This window comes from Halyomorpha halys, unplaced genomic scaffold, assembly GCF_000696795.3.
Source record: "Halyomorpha halys isolate HHAL.00 unplaced genomic scaffold, Hhal_1.1 Scaffold105.1, whole genome shotgun sequence".
In the NCBI taxonomy this organism is placed as follows: Eukaryota; Metazoa; Arthropoda; class Insecta; order Hemiptera; family Pentatomidae; genus Halyomorpha; species Halyomorpha halys.
In genome coordinates this window covers 618,668-636,336 of record NW_027108109.1, presented here as the reverse complement: position 1 = coordinate 636,336, position 17,669 = coordinate 618,668, and the positions used below count along the sequence as shown (strand labels likewise).

The window sequence follows — 17,669 nt, the reverse complement described above, 5'->3', positions numbered from 1 at the left end:
ACTTTATTATTAGAGTCGTCTGATATATATAGCATCGGGTTTGTTGTTAAACTTAAAGATAACTAAGCCTAATAGTACAGGGTTCTTATTATTATTATGAGAATATATGCGGCTAACTTTTATATATATATATATATAACTTAAGTTCAGTGAAAGCAAAATGCCAAAAAAGAGAAGAAGGGATAAGATCTAAGACGCTTGGACTGCTGCAAAATACTGGCTTTATTGTATTGGGTACATCTGTTTATATACATTCCATCAGCTGATCTTCTCAGTCAGCTGCTGACATCGAGGTAACAGCTGACTCAGGCCGTAACTTATACATATTAACATAATTATACCTTCATATAATATATTAGATGAATATATAAATGAAATGTCTGAAGCACTAGTCAAAAGGTCTACATTATACCCTATGTTTCTGCCCTTCTCATGCTTGTTGGAAAACCCAATTTGATTCCATTGAAGGTCTGAATCACAACTCCACGCCCCCACCACTCACTGCTTGATGAACCGTAGCAGAGAGACACGCACCAATTTAGTCCGATCGAAGAGTAGCTCGCATCGCCCAATGCGTTTCTAAACTATAACTTCCATTCCAGAAGGAGAGTTGAAGATAGTTTCACGAAGAACCTAAACAAGAAATACACGAATGAAACGGTTTACTTTGCAGGTTAAATGACAGATAAGTCATGTATAATTAAATCATATTTTCCTTTAGGAGTTCATTTCCTGAAATGATTAAATTAGACACATTATATTTATGTCGATCCGTGGTCCTTATGAGAGGTTACCTTGTAAGAAAAACATTAAAAATATGTAGTACATATAATGTCAATATCTCGCAGAGTAAAAATATCTAAGAGTTATTCACTTGTTTTAAATCACTACAGTCATATATTATTACTAAAAGTTAATGAATTTTGTTTTTTTCTTTTTTGGTTTATTTTATATTTAAAATTAACAAATATAATTATTAAATATGATATTGTAGGAAGATGGTCCATATAACGATCACAAAAGGTACAAAACATAGCAAAAAATCATGTATTTTGTTATGTATTAGGCCAAAAAATTGTTATTAATTAATTTACTATGAAATTTAAAACAAAAATTTAAACAAACCTTTTAGCAAAAAAAAATCCTTAATCAATTGATGTTCAAACAGTATGTAAAATTAAGCGAAGTATCGAGTACTTTCAATTAGTTTAAAAATCAACAAGATTTAAGGTAGCAGGCAACACTTTATTAATTCTCTCTCCAATATCCTCTTAAAATTTATAGCTATACAATTTAAGATTAAAAAAAAATTGCTTTAAATTGCCAATAGAGCTTAAGTCATTGATTCAACATAATAACTGCAAGAAAATAATATAAGTTTGTATGTAAACGATGAAAATATGGAAAGAATCCTTACGAATATTTAAAAAAATATTTTATCTATATATATGAAATTTTATTTCTAACAATATTTGCTTTATTTTTCCGTAGTACGGTGTATATTTAAATTAATTAATAAATAAGTATCCATCCTAGCTTTCCTGTTTGTAAAGAAAAAAAAAAAAAAAAAAGAAAGTGAAGAAGAAGAAAAATAACCTGTACCGCTAAACCTCCTAAACGGTCATGGGTTTAGTACTGTTTCTATACCAATGGTTGTGATAGGAGGTGATTTTACCGCGCTTAAGTTCCAGGTTCTTTACTTTACCACCAATTAAGGTCACTCAATTTATACATTATAGATGACTAAAATGAATAAATAATTTTTACTTTGGTCGCTTGAACCAAACGTCTTCACGGCCACCTGTCTGGACTTACTGCCTTCCAGTTTGCTGCATGCAGCTCTTTTGCATCTTTGTTCATTTTGCCTATCCATCTGGTATTCAGCCTCCCACGCAGTCTCTTGTCAACTATACTGGCATTCATTGTTGTGTAGAGGCGTCCTGATGGATTGCTTCGAGCCATATCTTAACCTTGTTTCTTCATATAATGAGATATTGGCGGACCGGTCTCTGCAAGCAGTTCACTGTTAGTATTAGGCTCTGATCTCTCAACAGCTTGAATACTGCTTTATTGCCAAAAATTATCCTCTTTATATGGTTTATTTGCAATAGTTGGGATGATACGTATATATACCTGTCTTCTATTTGTGAAGGTAAAAAATAGACAAGTAAAAAAAAAAAATATTTAGTCAGCCTCCTTTGATATCTGGTAATTATCAGATATCAAAGTATTACGAAATGCTCTGCGTTAAGTAAAAGACTATTAGAGAAAATATTCTTTCACGACTAACAATAATACCAGATGATTCGGTCAGGGTCTCACATAAAAATGAGCTTAGAGCTGTCTTTGCCTACCCGCACTGAAGGGTCAGGTACTTTCTAAAGCGCTTATCTTAATGATGAATTTATCTTTAATTAAGTACCATTTAATTTTTAAGTAATTTAGAATGAGGTGTAGATAGTTGACCATAGATCAATGATGGGAGAAGTTTGTCGGGGGGGTGCGGTCAGCAAAGAACACCATAAATAAACAAAACCATATTTATTTATTTTATGCCGACGTTTCGACCTGAGTTTCAGGTCTTCATCAGGGCTATAGAACAAAAGAGATAACATTTAGAGAAAAATAAATTTGAAAAGGAAGAGTATATATGCTTTCGGAAGCATTTTTGTACAATTAGAAGCTTCCCCAGTCAATCACAAAACAGACAAACAAAACCTATTCCTAGTCTATTACCAAATAGTTAATTTATTAAAGCATCCTTAATTTATTTTATTTTATCTATCATTATTTATTTTTGTAATATATTTTTTATTTTTAAAAATTTTTTTTTATTCTTATTAATTTTTATTCATAACTTTTTGACCTTTGGGTTCCATAAATTTACATATCACTGGTTTTATGTTTTTTAAACTATAACTTGACTTCTATTTTTAACATTGGTATTTATATCAACTATTCTGTCATAACGGCCTTTCTTGACAGTTACGTTTCTAGTGAATCCTTTGTCTGTCCGTAGCCCACTCTGGCGAGCCTTTCTCAGAATCAAAAAATCACCTTTCTCGTTCTCATATTTCTTACATTATTCTTTTCCCATTCTCCATATTCTATTTTTTTCCTTTTGTATATATTTAAATATATATACACATATATATTTATATTTTTAAGTATAGGTATATAAGTTAATTCTCACACTGTAATTCAGATATAAGCCACTCCAGTATTTTCTATTGTCTGTTATATTGTGTAATTTTTTTAGTTTTTTAGACACTACTTGCATATCTTATATTATACATATCTTCTTATCTGCATGATATTTTATTTCACCTTTCACTGTTTTCAATCTGCTATCATCTAATTCCACGATTATCAATCAATTTATTTTTTTTTTACATTTCAATTATCAGTTATCAATTTTTTATCATTTATGATTCAATTTAATATTTTGTATAATTCCAAATTTGTTTGTATACTATTCCTTTTCAATTTTATGTTTCACTAAATGTTGTTGTTATCTCTTTTGTTCAATAGCCCAGATGAAGACCTGAAACTGGGGTTTAAACGTCGGCATAAAATAAATAAATATGGTTTTGTTTATTTATGTTGTTCTTTGCTGACTGCACCCCCGACCAACTTCTCCAATCATTAAATAATTTAGGTTTTATTTAAGTTTCACACTCTAATTTTCACTGAGACCAGAGATATATTGGATTTTGAAAAGAGAGGAAGGAGCGTACACCGTAGGTAAAGAAAACAAAAGAGTGGGAGCTAATTGGTAGGAAGTGGAGAATAACAATCGAGGCTGGAACAACAGAGAGCTGTTTGCTCCCCGCGGCGTGGAGGTGCTAATGTTTGTCGGCTCCCTCGTCTCCTCTCTCTGTTTTTATATCTCCCTCTCCGGTACCTGGTACCTCTTCCAATGTCATCTGTCTGCAATGGCTACCCCTCAGCAGTCAACATAGAGTCTTCCAGAAGATGAAAGTGTTATAATCTCCGGTTTCTACATTTTTGGGGGTTCTGAATCCAATTTTTATTTTTATTTTTTATTTATTTAATGTAATTTACAACTGTACAAAATAATAAAATAAGTAAATATGTTGTATGTTTCATATACACTTGAAAATCTTGGGAAGGAACCACCCATTGGTGGTACTTCAAACATTTATTTAAATTAGAAGGTCCCGTGGCCATCTTCTTTTCAGACGCCTCGGAGGATTATCAGGGATTGTTAAAGATGAAAGATTAAGAATTAATGGGTTAGGATGGTTTAGAAGTTTGAAATGAAAAGACGCATATCTGTTTTGGGCCAAATCTCCAACGAATGGGATGTTAAGGTCTTTGTGAATGAGTTTATTTGTAACCTAATAAGGAGCATCAAGGATTGGATGCGGGAAGAATTTGATGGTTTGGTGGAGCCCCAGAGCTCAATTCCATATATCCAAATTGGTCTGATTATCGTAGTGTGTACTAATTTTTTGTAGTGAATGGGAAGTTTAGAGCGTTTGTCAAGTAGATGTTGTAGCAATCGGTTTAATTATAATTAAATACTATTATATTTATAGATTTAATTAATCAAAATAAATACTAGACCACATTGTAGAACCTTTAAGCAAACCCCAATATAATCATGTGCATAAATCCAATCTAGAATAAAGGTTTTTCTCCCTATATCAACATAATTCATTTATTTTAAAATTTATTAAATCCAGCCCACTCCATTTATTAGGGCCACGTGCATATTACAATTAATTTTCGTAATATCCCACAACTTTTACTCCGGGTACTATCCAAATTAAACATGTATAATGTTTTATACATTTGTAATTATCAATAAATAAATAAAAATAAAATAAAAATTATTGTATGTAATTTAAGGAGATGATCCGACTGCCTCCCGGCAGTCAAAAAGAACTAAGTTGCTCAAATAACCCTACAATTATTTATTACACTTCAACAATTCTTCCCACCTTGCAATCTTTATCAGTTCTTAAAACAAGAGATAAACCTAAAAAAAATATCACAAACTGGTTAGAAGTAGAAAATAAAATGAGATTTTATTTTCCTTTCTCAGTTCAGGTGTGTAACCTAAAAAATCGTTATTTTGTGATATGCATGTAATTTTAGCAACAATGGTCTGTACAGTTCAAAACTGTAATATCTCGGAATATTTTTTTTACTTGCTTTTTATGACATCTGTGTTTTACTACATAGATCTTGCCCTTATTGTTAAATTACATGGAAATTTTGAAATAACCATTTTTTTGAAGTACTATACTATTACTGCGATGTAAACAATATCGACAAGATGATTTAAAAAATATTGTGAACGTAAGTAGCGTAAAAAGAAATTAGAAATAAGAGAAACGAAATTAAGTTAAATAATAAACTCAGTAATAAATACTGATCATATGATTCCTCACATAATTTTCTGTTTACTTGTTAAATCTCTGTTGAAATATTCCAGACGATGAAATTTATTTAAAGATTTCATTAAATAAAAAAAAATAAGATTTTTTCCTGAACGACTCCATCTGTTTTTTAGATTAGTATATAATAATTTCAGGTTTTCCACCCTACCACCCACCGATTTTATAATTTAAAAATAAAAATTACAATTTTTAACTTGTAATATAAACTCTGGCCAATCAGAATTAGACTTTATTTATAAAAATAAATCAACTGAAACATTTACAATAACATAGCCATTTATGATACAGATAGATAAAATTTACACAATAACAATTTTTATTATTGTCTTTTTTATTGAGTACTTAAACGACAAGGCCTCCTGCACTCCAATATTAAATATTTGCATTTCGAGGAGGAGGTGGTTGATTGATACTTGGTCAGAACCTGAACAGAAACTGATAATAAATTTTTAAAAAAATATCGGGAAGTTTGTAAAAATACATACTTTAAAATATTAATTGTTGAATGTAGGAAAGCAGATTTATTAGTCCGCTTCACTTTTTCATATTTCTTGCAGTACTTTATTAATTGTTTAATTATTTATTAAATAAATCAAATGGCATCCTTGTTAAGTCTTAATACTCTTTAGTATATCAATAATGCAATGTTTCGGCCAATTCGGCCATCCTCAAGGACAATCTAAACATTTAACATCTTATTATGCATTCATTTGTAATAATTTTAACGAAATTATTAGTAATAATATACCATACCTAAAATATATATTTACACCTCACATCAAAATTTAAAAATTGTTTTACAAGCTATTTCGCTCAAGTCATCAATTGCAAGTCAAAATCACCCTATGAAAAAGTCAATTAATACAAAATCATATTAATTATTAATAAGCTTATGTCTAGTTAACCTATTTTATTAAAACTTTAATTTTAGATTGAAACTGCACTATCCACTATTAGATGAACAAACTATTTATAATCTTTCACACACTCAGGTCAGGGTTAATATTATTTTAATTTAAATTGCATTTTGGTCTCAATTTTTATTTCTTCCGATTATTAAAATTCATATTATAATTAATTTTAAATAGTAACAAAAATAATTTTCCAAATTTTTCATAAATTGATTTTATTTAAAATCTCTGTATAATTTTGGTTCAAATTCTGTAATGTCTGTTTTAAAATTTAATATATAATTGATGTTCTCTGATATATAAATTGAATCAAGTATTTTTCTTTTTAAAATGTTTAGATTGTCCTTGAGGATAAATAGTAGAAATAAGTAGAAATCACCGTATAAAAAAGTCAATTAATAGAAAATCATATTAATTATTAATAAGCATAGGTAAGCTTATGTCTAGTTGCCTATTTTCTTAAAACTTTAATTTTAGATTGAAACTACACTATCCACTCTTAGATAAACAAATTATTTATAATCTTTCAAACACTCAGGTCAGGCTTATTATTATTTTAATTTAAATTGCCTTTTGGTCTCAAGTTTTATTTCTTCCAATTATTAAAATTCATATTATAATTAATTGTAAATAGTAACAAAAATATTTTTCCAAATTTTTCATAAATTTATTTTATTTAAAATCTCTGTCTAATTTTGGTTCAAATTCTGTAATGTCTGTTTTAAAAATTACTATATAATTGATGTTCTCTGATATATAAATCGACTCAAGTATTTTTCTTTTGAAAATGTTTAGATTGTCCTTGAGGATGCCCGATTTGGCCGAAACGTTGGACTATTGATATAATAAAGAGTGTTGAGACTTTACAAGGATACTATTTGATTTATTTAATAAATAAATATCAGTTCAAGAAATCGAATAAATTATATATAAAATATGTTTTATACTTGGATATTTTTTGGTTACTTTCTCTTTTAATCGTAACTGTTTAATTTTCATTTGTTTTTTTTTTCTTTTTCTAGATTAATTTAACTTTGTCGATATATTTATCCATTTTATGCTTTTATGTATTCCAATGTAAAGTTAAAATCAAACTTGTAATATTAACAGTATTGCGCATATAATTATTCCTTCATTAAAACAACCCTAAATGAAATATATATAAAACAACCCAGACAAGATACAGTTATTGGATTGATCTGAACAGCAAGAAACACCACCTCTGATAGACAAGACGAAGAGGTTAATGGCATGATCTTATCAACCCTTTGTTACAATGGCGCTGTTTTCTCGGGACGAGGCGGGAACTGCTCGAGGGGGACAGACTATCAGTTGAGAGAGGAAATAATAAAGCAGAAAGATAAGGACTGGGAGTCGTCATTCAATAACAGCTGCCTTCTAGGGTTTGTCACTAGGGGGAATCGAACCCGCTACGGCACTGCTCTATCTACAGGGGTAAGAGTTGATTATAGGACGCGGTCCATGAGAATCTCTCCTAGATGCCCTCAGGATGCGTATTCATGCGTCAAACTATAGTGAATGGGAAGTAAATCATTAAATAGACAAAGAAACGTAATCGCGAATCCATAATATATCAATATCTAAAATAAAGAGGATAAGCTAGGACCTGTTCTGCCCCTACCATCATGCTAGAGTACAGGACACGCGGGCCAGCCACCATGGTTTCACTATTTTTGCTCACAGCTGAACCTGGACGAGGGGAGCGAAGAAGACGCTCCCTCGGTGGCGAAGACGTCACAGACAAGCCATATTCTATTGCCCATAAGACCACCCATGTTCTGTTATAGTATTATATCGTCAAAATAATAATTTAAATTAACATACTAACACAGTTGAGTTAGAAAGAAATATATGCATACTTTAAGACAGAAAGGGCCTCACATTTTCAACATTTGTTCCACACTTTTAATACAATTTAAAAATACAATCGTGGAACCTGAAGTATGGCACAAACAGGTCCCGATTTAAGCAAAAGTTATATCTCAAAGTTCAACAAACGTTGCAAATAAAATATTTAATTACAAAATGGAACATTTTGAAATTCCATTTGATGATTCTTACTCATCTTTTAGCCAATTGCATTGGGAATTACAAATGGAGACAATAGGAGATTACATAAAAAAAAGGTTCATGAAGTTCCACTCCCAGTTACCGATAGTTAAAGAAGCAGTGACCTACAACTTGGAAAACCCAACCTCAACCATAAGACAGAAGCCCAGGCTGTTGCAGGACATCCTGTTTTAAGTTCTTAATTTATCAGTTCTGTTATTGTCATTCCAAAATTTAATTTTTTTCTCTTCATCTTTTTCTTAAATTAACATCCTTTTTTTCCATCAGAAGTCCATTATTTATTTTATTAAATCCATAAAAGTCATTGCTTTTTTTTTTTTTTTTTTGTAATTAACTTTACTTCTATCTTTTATTAAGAATTATTATTTTAATCTATTTATTTTATCTATTTTTTTTCTTTATAACATTGTATGGACCATAGCCCTACATAATCAATTGTAAAAAATAAATAATATACCTCTTACATTAACCATGCAAGGCTTACCAGTCCGATCTGGTATTAAATATAAAAATTTACTCATCTTTACGTTTCTTGGTGTATGCAGACCGAAAACAAACTTCATTTTTTTTATTTTTCAAGTGCTGGTTATTCACAAATTGATTCTATATAATGCCATGAAATGTGTATACGAATGATAAAATGTTTCAAGCTAGGAATATTATGTCCAAACTCTTTTTGGCGAGTGAGAAATATTTCAATTTAATATTTTTGAGGTAAATTTGAATAAAGGGATTTAATTTTTGGAACACTGATATAGAGCTTTTTCGATAAACCTCTTAATTAATTTTTTTTTCAAAATTAATAAATTGATTAATATAAAACAATGTTAAAAAAAAATAATAAAATAATTTAAGACCCTCTGATTAGAAAAAGAAACTTAACTTATAAAATGGACTTAAAATTAGGCTGCTTACAATCCCATACTTATAACATTTAGTATGTAATTAGATTTAATGCAATATCACGATTACCACTATTATATTAGGAATTTGTATTTATATTCACAGAGACAAATATTTTGATTTGAAAATTTATTTTTTTTTTACTCCAAATGAAGGATAATAATATAATCGACATATAATTGTATAATAAATATTAACATCATGTTTGGTAGGGCCCAGAATGCAGGCGCTACCCTCACCGCAACACTGGCATGTCTTGCGGGTTAGTGTCACCACGGCGCTGGATATCCCTCTCCTACTAAAGTCATGTATCCTTGTAACTATAGTAAAATCGAATAACATACTAAACACAAACACTATTCCTAGCCTGTTTAAGGATTAAATTTTAAAATATTTACTTAATATTAAGTTATCTTAACCTTTCTTCGGCTTACAGGTGAAACAGATCGAGTGAAGATATTCTGGTTTTGAGTTATTTGTTTTGTTTTTTTACTGAAATTTTAAAAGGATTGAAATATAAAAAATTTATTATTATCATAAAAATCTGCTTAAAAAAAAAATTTTCATCAAATATCTCATAATTTTATTTTGGACTTAATAATAATAATAATAATAATACTTTCTTTATTCTGGGACGAGTCCCTTTAGAATAATACAGAGAAATGACAGATAAAGGCTGAGGAGTCTTAGAGGTACTTAAACAAAAATACGAAGAAATATAAATAGTCATTATTAATTTAAGTTACTTTCTCACTTTTATCAGTTGAACAATAAAAAAATGAATAAATAAAAAAGAGAAAAGTTGGAATATTAGGTACAGTTTTAAGGAGGTGATTAAGATTGCCTTCGTCTTCTCCGCACTTAGCTTCAACTCTCGCCCGTTCACAAATCCCATCCAGATCTTCTTGAAGTTTCCCTGTGGCTGGTAATAGGTCAGAAGGTGGGAAGGACAAGTATGTTTGTAAATCATCTGCATAGATGTTTATTGGAAATAATGGATCTGGAGAGGAAGGTCATTAATGTATATAGCAAACAGAGTAGGAGATAGAGAGGAACCTTGAGGGACACCACAGGAAAGGGGGAGGGTCTTAAAAGGAGGTTGACATGGGACGACTACATACTGGGACCGATTTGAGAGAAAGGATTTGAACCATCACAGAGCACTGTTGGATTGAGAAAGATTATGCAATTTAGTAAGGATGAGGATAGTGAGGATTGGATTTGGTGTTCAATGGAGTTTTGGAGGTCATGAGTTATTTTAAGGAGAGCGGATTGCGTTGAATACCCAAATCAAAAGCCAGATTGGAAAGGGTTGATAAGGAAGCGTTCCTCTAGGAGGTTGGAGAGTTGATTTTGGACAAGGCTTTCAATCGGTTTTGAAAAATTGTATATATGTTATAGACTTAGTCTATTGAACTTGTAAGCCAAAGCTATATAATATTGCCTATGATATAAAATGGCAGAATATACAGTAAACTCCCTTTTTTTCAAATTATTCAACCTGTAATTTTTTGTACTTCTCGTTACTCAAATTTTATAACTGTAACTTACATGGATTCTGTAGTTCAAATCATATACTTTTCTTAAATATAGTGTAAGCAAAAAAAAACAAAACAATTTAGGCTTTATACCAGCATTTTAATATAGTGAGTCTTCAAAAACAATACCTGTTATAACTTTTTCACTGTAACTCCAATTAAAGCCAGGATGATTTGATGCAGATATACCTTTTCATTTGTTCTTTTTCTGGCTAAATACGTTATTTATTAACTTAGTTAACAGTTAAAATTAATTTTTACGACCTATTTTTATTATTCTACCTTAAATGAAAAATAATATATTACAGGGTTATCACTAAATCTTGTTTCTATTATTATATAATAGAAATATATTTATTAATTTTCAATTTCACTTTATTTATACAAATTTGTATCTCTTTATATCTGATAATAATCTAATTAAATCACTACAACAAGATTATCTTAACTAATACGAAGTTAGGTTAGTACCTAACCTTATTCGGCCACTTTCTGACTTATACTATTGTTTATGCCCTCTCAGGTTTCGTTATAATACATTCATTGTATTTGAATTCTTTTTAATTGTATTATACAAGATATAGTCTAGGTTGGCATTGACTATTTCTTCAAAAGAAGCAGAGGAGGACATTGCGAGGGGGTAAGCTGGCAGGGAATGCCAAAGCAGGGAGCGAGGGAGGGAGGGAGGGAGAGAGGGGCGATGAAATTAACAGAGGCCGTAAAGTGGGGGCTAGTTGTAATTAATTAATATAATTTCATTAGCGGGCTTTATAGCGGCGAGGTTATTAAATAATCCGTCTTGGGGGGCCTCCAAATATCGCTCTCCTAAATTAATTCTCTTTCGGAATCCGCTTCTTTCTTTTTTTTTCTTTTTGGTTCCTTTGTTTTTTTTTTATTCTCATGTAAAAATACGCTCAAGATGATGAGTAGACCTTTGTTTACATTAGCGCTTGGTAGAAAATTCTTTTCGATTAAAAATATTTACTAAAAATTGAAGTGGGAAGTTCTCAAATATTTTCCCTTATTCAAAAGAAAAATATCTGCTCTGTCTACATACTTGAATTTTTTTACAACATTTCACAATTAGTTTTATTGTGGTAAGAATTTAATGTGAATAAATTATTCTCATATATTATAAACAAAATAAATATTTACAATTACAGTTCTGTTACAATAAAATAAATTGGATGGGGTTTTATGAAATTCATTCACTGAAAAACATATCCATCACGCTTTATCTTTGATAACACTGTTCTGATATATATATTTTTTAATTACATTTCATATGATGAAAAAAATTTTTTCATCAGACATATTTTTGAGTTATTTATAAGTGACCAATAAGTAATTTGTAATCTGTAATAATAATTTAGGAGTTATGCTTACCATTTTATAACACTTATTAAGGATCCGCATGGGCCGCCCATAGCTCAGTGGTTAAGACACAGTCTTACCAATTTGATATTTATTGGTGGTGCCGGTTCGAATCCGGGCTGGGACGTTGACTTTTTTCATTGAGTGGCGGTCTCACAAAATGAAGAACTTTAAACCATAAACAAGGTTAGGAAGTATAGGTAGGACTCAATTGGAGGAGTCTTGGCCGAAATAGAAAAAAAAAAAAAAGTATCCACATTTAATTAAATCACTAGATTTTTTTTTCAATTATATATATTTTGATTTATCCGTTCACTTTATTATTTTAGTCGATAATTTTTTTTTTATCTATCTTTATCATTTTTTCTCTAATCTTTTAATTTTTTATATACGACCAGTCTTACATTTTTATATCATATATTTTAAATAACTCTTTTATCGTTATATCAACTCTACATTTTATATAACGTTTTATTTCAATTGTTTCCTGTTCCCGGCCTATAAGCAAAATAATGTGTATTATTTTGCTTATAGGCCGGGAACAGGAAAAAATTGAAATACTTTGCTAAGGTGAACCAATAGAAACAGTGGACGAGTACACTTACCTAGGAACAGTGGTCAGCAGGAATGGAAAGGTAGACCAAGAGATATCCAATAGAATAAAGAAGACGAATGCAATATACTACCACCTTTGTAACACAGTCATTCGGAAGGGAGAGGTAGAGAAGAATGTTAAAGTACATATCTTCAAGGTTGTATACATAGATACCCTCCTTAACGGAACTGAAAGCTGAGTACCACTTGATAAACACCTAAGCAGAGTTGCAATGGAAATGGGATACCTACGAAGAGTGGTAGGCCGAACTAGGAGGGATCGCAACCGGAATAATAGAACAAGAGAGGATGTCGGTACTCCATAAAGGATACCATTAAAAAGAGATAGCTCAATAAGTGAACACAGGGACCCAAGAAAATGTTTTGAGGCCAGACTAACAGAAAAACGCCCAAGAGGGAGAATCAGAATACAATGGAAGGACATCGCCAGAGTGCGAGAGAGAAGAAGGAAAAACTGGGAAGCCTTGAGAGTGGTGAGTCGGGTTCCAGAGGCTTGGTTTGCTTGGACAGAGGCACCTCCACGCTGAAAGGCATTGAGGAGGAAGAGAAAGAAGAAGATTGAGACCTTCAACGTAGGCCGAAACGTTGACAAAAATAAATAGATAGTTAATACTATTTTATTTTCCTTCTTGACTGTAGTCCATTTATTTCAAATGTAATAAAAAGTTGTAATTTTCCTATAAGAGTGAACCTTTAATTGTATTTTAAATAAATTTATTGGTAATTTATATAGCACTACTGTAAAGTAAGCCACCGATATATAGTAATTATCATATATGAGGAGATATATATATTTGTATGTAAGTAAAGTCCCTAAACACAAAAAAAAATTTAATTTAAAATATGTTGTTAATATTGAATTATTGTTTTTAATTTATTCTAAACTTAAAGTATTATTGAGTGCTCGTTCTGCCAACTCAGTTGTCAAACTCTAACAAGTCATTCAACCAACTCATCTCTCTAATTATTAGTAAATAACCATACCTCAAATTATCAAGAACTTATTTCTACTTTTGTTTAAACAATTACTCAAAGACTTTAGACAAACAATACGGCTGGCTGACCGAACCAAGCAATAACTGAAACGCACATAGCATCCAGAAACCACTGGCTATTGACAGAACTGATTGCTAAAGTTGGTCAGCCTGAAATATAGCTTAGCTAAAGCAGCTTGGCGTTTGATTGGCAGCCCTGCTTCCTGGTCTGTAGGAATTCCGGGAGATGAAGTGCCTTTATCTAAGATGGCGTAAAATTCATTACGACTGTATTTATCATTATTTACATCCATTTCTAAGATGGATAGTGGTTTTAATAAAACCAACTAAACTGAGTTTCAGGGATACAATTTGTGATAGAATGGAATTTTTAAAAAAAATTGTTTTAAACTACTTTGGGAAATGAATAATGTACATTATCACGTAATAGTTTCATATCGTCTTTGTACTATCACAACAGTGAGACAGTCAACTTGAATGAATGATTAAAACAACTGTCATTATAGGTTAACAACAAACAGGATAATTGCAGGTTATAAGTCATTTTATTAATGAGAGATATTGATTTTTTAATATTGAGAGAGTAGCTAACAGTGTTCAGCACCATCTTCATTTTTATTTAAAAACTTCAGAATAAATAATTATAATACTTTGCTACACATTTAAATTAAAAAATCATATATTCATCATGAAAACTAATATATTTTTTTAAAATAATTTATTTATTGTTATTTACAACTGTATACAAATATATACATCGAAATTTCGGCACAACATTTTTTTATTTCTTGGATATAGGCTTTAATGTTCCATATTTAACCGATCTAGACCAAACCAGATATAGTCATAAGCTCTCTAACCACCCAAACCTATCAGTTACTAGCCTTTCCTCCTCTTCTATTCCTAACAATCCTCCGAGGCGCATGGAAATAAGATGGCCTTGAGATCTTCTAATGTTGAAAAGTAATTAGAGAGCTATGGGTAGTTTCTCTATAATATTGTATCCTACCATTTTTATAGAAATTCTATCACATTTACTAGACTTATTTTTAAGTATTTAAGTATTTTAAGTATTAAGTAAGTGTTACGGCGGGGTAGTGGTTCAAAATGAACCTCTTCTAGCCCAACCATGTAAGGTGATGAAAAAAAAAGAAATTATTTTGTCGAATTTTGTTACCGCTTTATTTTGACATAAAGACATAAAAAAGGGGGAAAAAGGTAAAACATTATATTAAAGCATATGGAATTTAAAAATAAAGAAAAAAAATTAACTTCTGATAACACAAATAAAATTAAACTTTTCTGTATCCCCGCTCATTTGGTATATTTTGTTTCTTAATTACTTACACATATTGTATCTCATTATTTTATACTTTACTTTTCCTTTGTTTTTCTATCTGTTTTTTGTTTTTTTTTTAAATATTTCTTCTTGTTCACCTAATTTAAATACTGTTTTACAATGTTTACTTTACAAATTATTTTCGTTATTGTGGCATAACTGCCGTCCCCACTCCTCCCAATACCAACGGTCACTTTATTTTTGACTGCCGTCAAAATAGGTATGCATTCTGTCTCAACATTTGATTTGTGTTTTTTTCTTTTTACATCTCTTTATTTGTATTTTCTTTAATATTTCTTCTCTTATCTATCTGTTACTATTACCCTTTTCATTTACTGTTTACAACCTTTAATTTTTCTTATTATATCTTCCTTTTTTGCATTTTATACCCCTGTTATTTTACACTTATGGTTTTTTCTCTTTTTTTCCTTTTGTAACTATGTGTTTGTATCTTTTTTAGCACTGACGGAGCCCTGCAAAGTGGGGCGAAATGTTGGCTCAATAAAATAGTATAATTATCTGCTATTTGAGTTTTTTTTTACCGCACCCGGACCATATTCCATTCATCTATATACACGGTCAATCAATAATCTTCCAGTAGACCAACAACAAATAAAATTAATTTTACTAATTAAAAAACACAACAAAATGTTGGTTTTGTCTATGCGACTTAAAAAAAAATAGTCTGTATTTCACCCTGGGTGGTGGGGCCCCTCGTGGAGAGATGTCTTCTTGGAAGAGATGAGCCGCCCGCCGTGGGAAGACGAGTATCAGGGTTGGCCAACCCTCTGGCAACTACTGACCTGGTAGAGATTCTTGTTGTGGATATGTGAGTTAAAAAAATATTAATTAACCTTGCAATTTGAATACATTACACACATATTAAAGATTTTTTATCCAATAATTTTCCAGACCAGCTGAAGAACAATCCTTATATCCAGAAAGTTGTTAGATTAGACTTGGACCTACCCTTCCCGAGGCAAGGTAAATCGAGATAAGGGGGTACTGACTCGGCCTGAGCTTACGTAAAACTGTTATTATTAATACTTCTGTAGCCAAAGCAAAACATGGTAATACGCAATCCTTACAACCATAACAGATAAATTATTAAGCATATGTTGGCAGCAACAACGACTGTCTGTAAATTTCAAGAAATAAACAGAAAAAAAAAAGTGAACATGATAGAATTTCTTATGGTACGTACATTGTCATTTTATAGGATAGTTTTAATACCATAATTCTGGGCGTTTTGTTGAGTTCTGATGGGTAAATTAAATTTCGTAAACACTACTTTATCTCCCCCCCCCCCATAAGCCGACTAAGAAGAAGATTTAGATATGGTAAGCTAGCCCGCGAGTTAATAATGCCACAACTAGAGCGGGCGAGGAATTAATAAAGGATACGATAAGTCAGCTGCTATCCAATTCCTGGAGCTCGCTTTTATTAAATAAGCCGCTATAGAGGCCTGCCCTTTTAATGAATTCACTTGTGCAGGCTTTGGCATTCCCTTTGTCGTAAGGACTGTTTTAAATTTTAAAATCCAACTAATAAGGACTTTTATCCTGTGAAGGAGACTCCTTCCTCCAACGATTCACTTTGTTTTTATCTTGTCGAATTAACTGGTCCTTGAAGCTGTTCATTATGAATTTATCCTTCTTCGTCTTTATCTTTATCCTCGGCCTCCCCACCCCCCCTCTCCTCGGCCTCCTCACCCCCCCCTTCTCCTCGATAATGCTTCTTATTTAATTAGCAGGGATCGTATTCTTCGGCTCAGTAGATCTCTAACTTTATTTTCTCGATCAATTAATTCCAAATTTAAATTAGGTGTTGAAATGTACTTATTATTTAAAACTTCATTTTTGAGTAAAACGCTCTAATCTAACAATTTCTAGGATATAAGGATTGTTGAAGAACTGGTTTGGAAAATTATTGGATAAAAAATCTTTAATATGTGAATGTATATTTTTGAAAAACTGGTGCTCATTGTGATTCGTATGAAAATTTGTACTCCTACAACCCACGATCAACGGTGGTGCTAGGTGGCAATTTGTTCAAGACCAATTATAGGTGCCCACTAGATTAATTATTTGGCCACTAAAGTAATTTTTTTTTATGAACCCCCTTAAGTCATATCTGAAATACGTGGGGTTATCTACATTGTCTCTCCAATTTCAACCATGGTGTTTTCATTTCGTAGGACGACCTCAGAAATAAAAGTCAAACTCCAAGGCCGGATTCGAACCGGCACCGCTGCATTTCAAAGGTTGTTAAGACCCCTACGCCTAAAACCACACAAGTACAGTAACAGAACAATTATCTGTCAGCCGGATTCGAACTAGGATCCTTGGAGCTGGAAGCACAGGGCTGTACCCACTGAGCCACTCCGTTTCCTAGAGAGAGAAATACTTTATTTATCTATGATGCCTAAATACATTAGGTTGCTATCTCACACAGCATACTTATCAATCCGTAAT

General features: G+C 31.3%; 1 protein-coding gene across 1 annotated transcript in view; it reads left to right on the top strand.

The window, feature by feature from the left end:
- The window catches only part of LOC106677614 (EGFR adapter protein), a gene marked incomplete at its 5' end in the record, with an annotated part of 690,819 nt that overhangs the window by 305,136 nt on the left and 368,014 nt on the right, over positions 1-17,669 (top strand).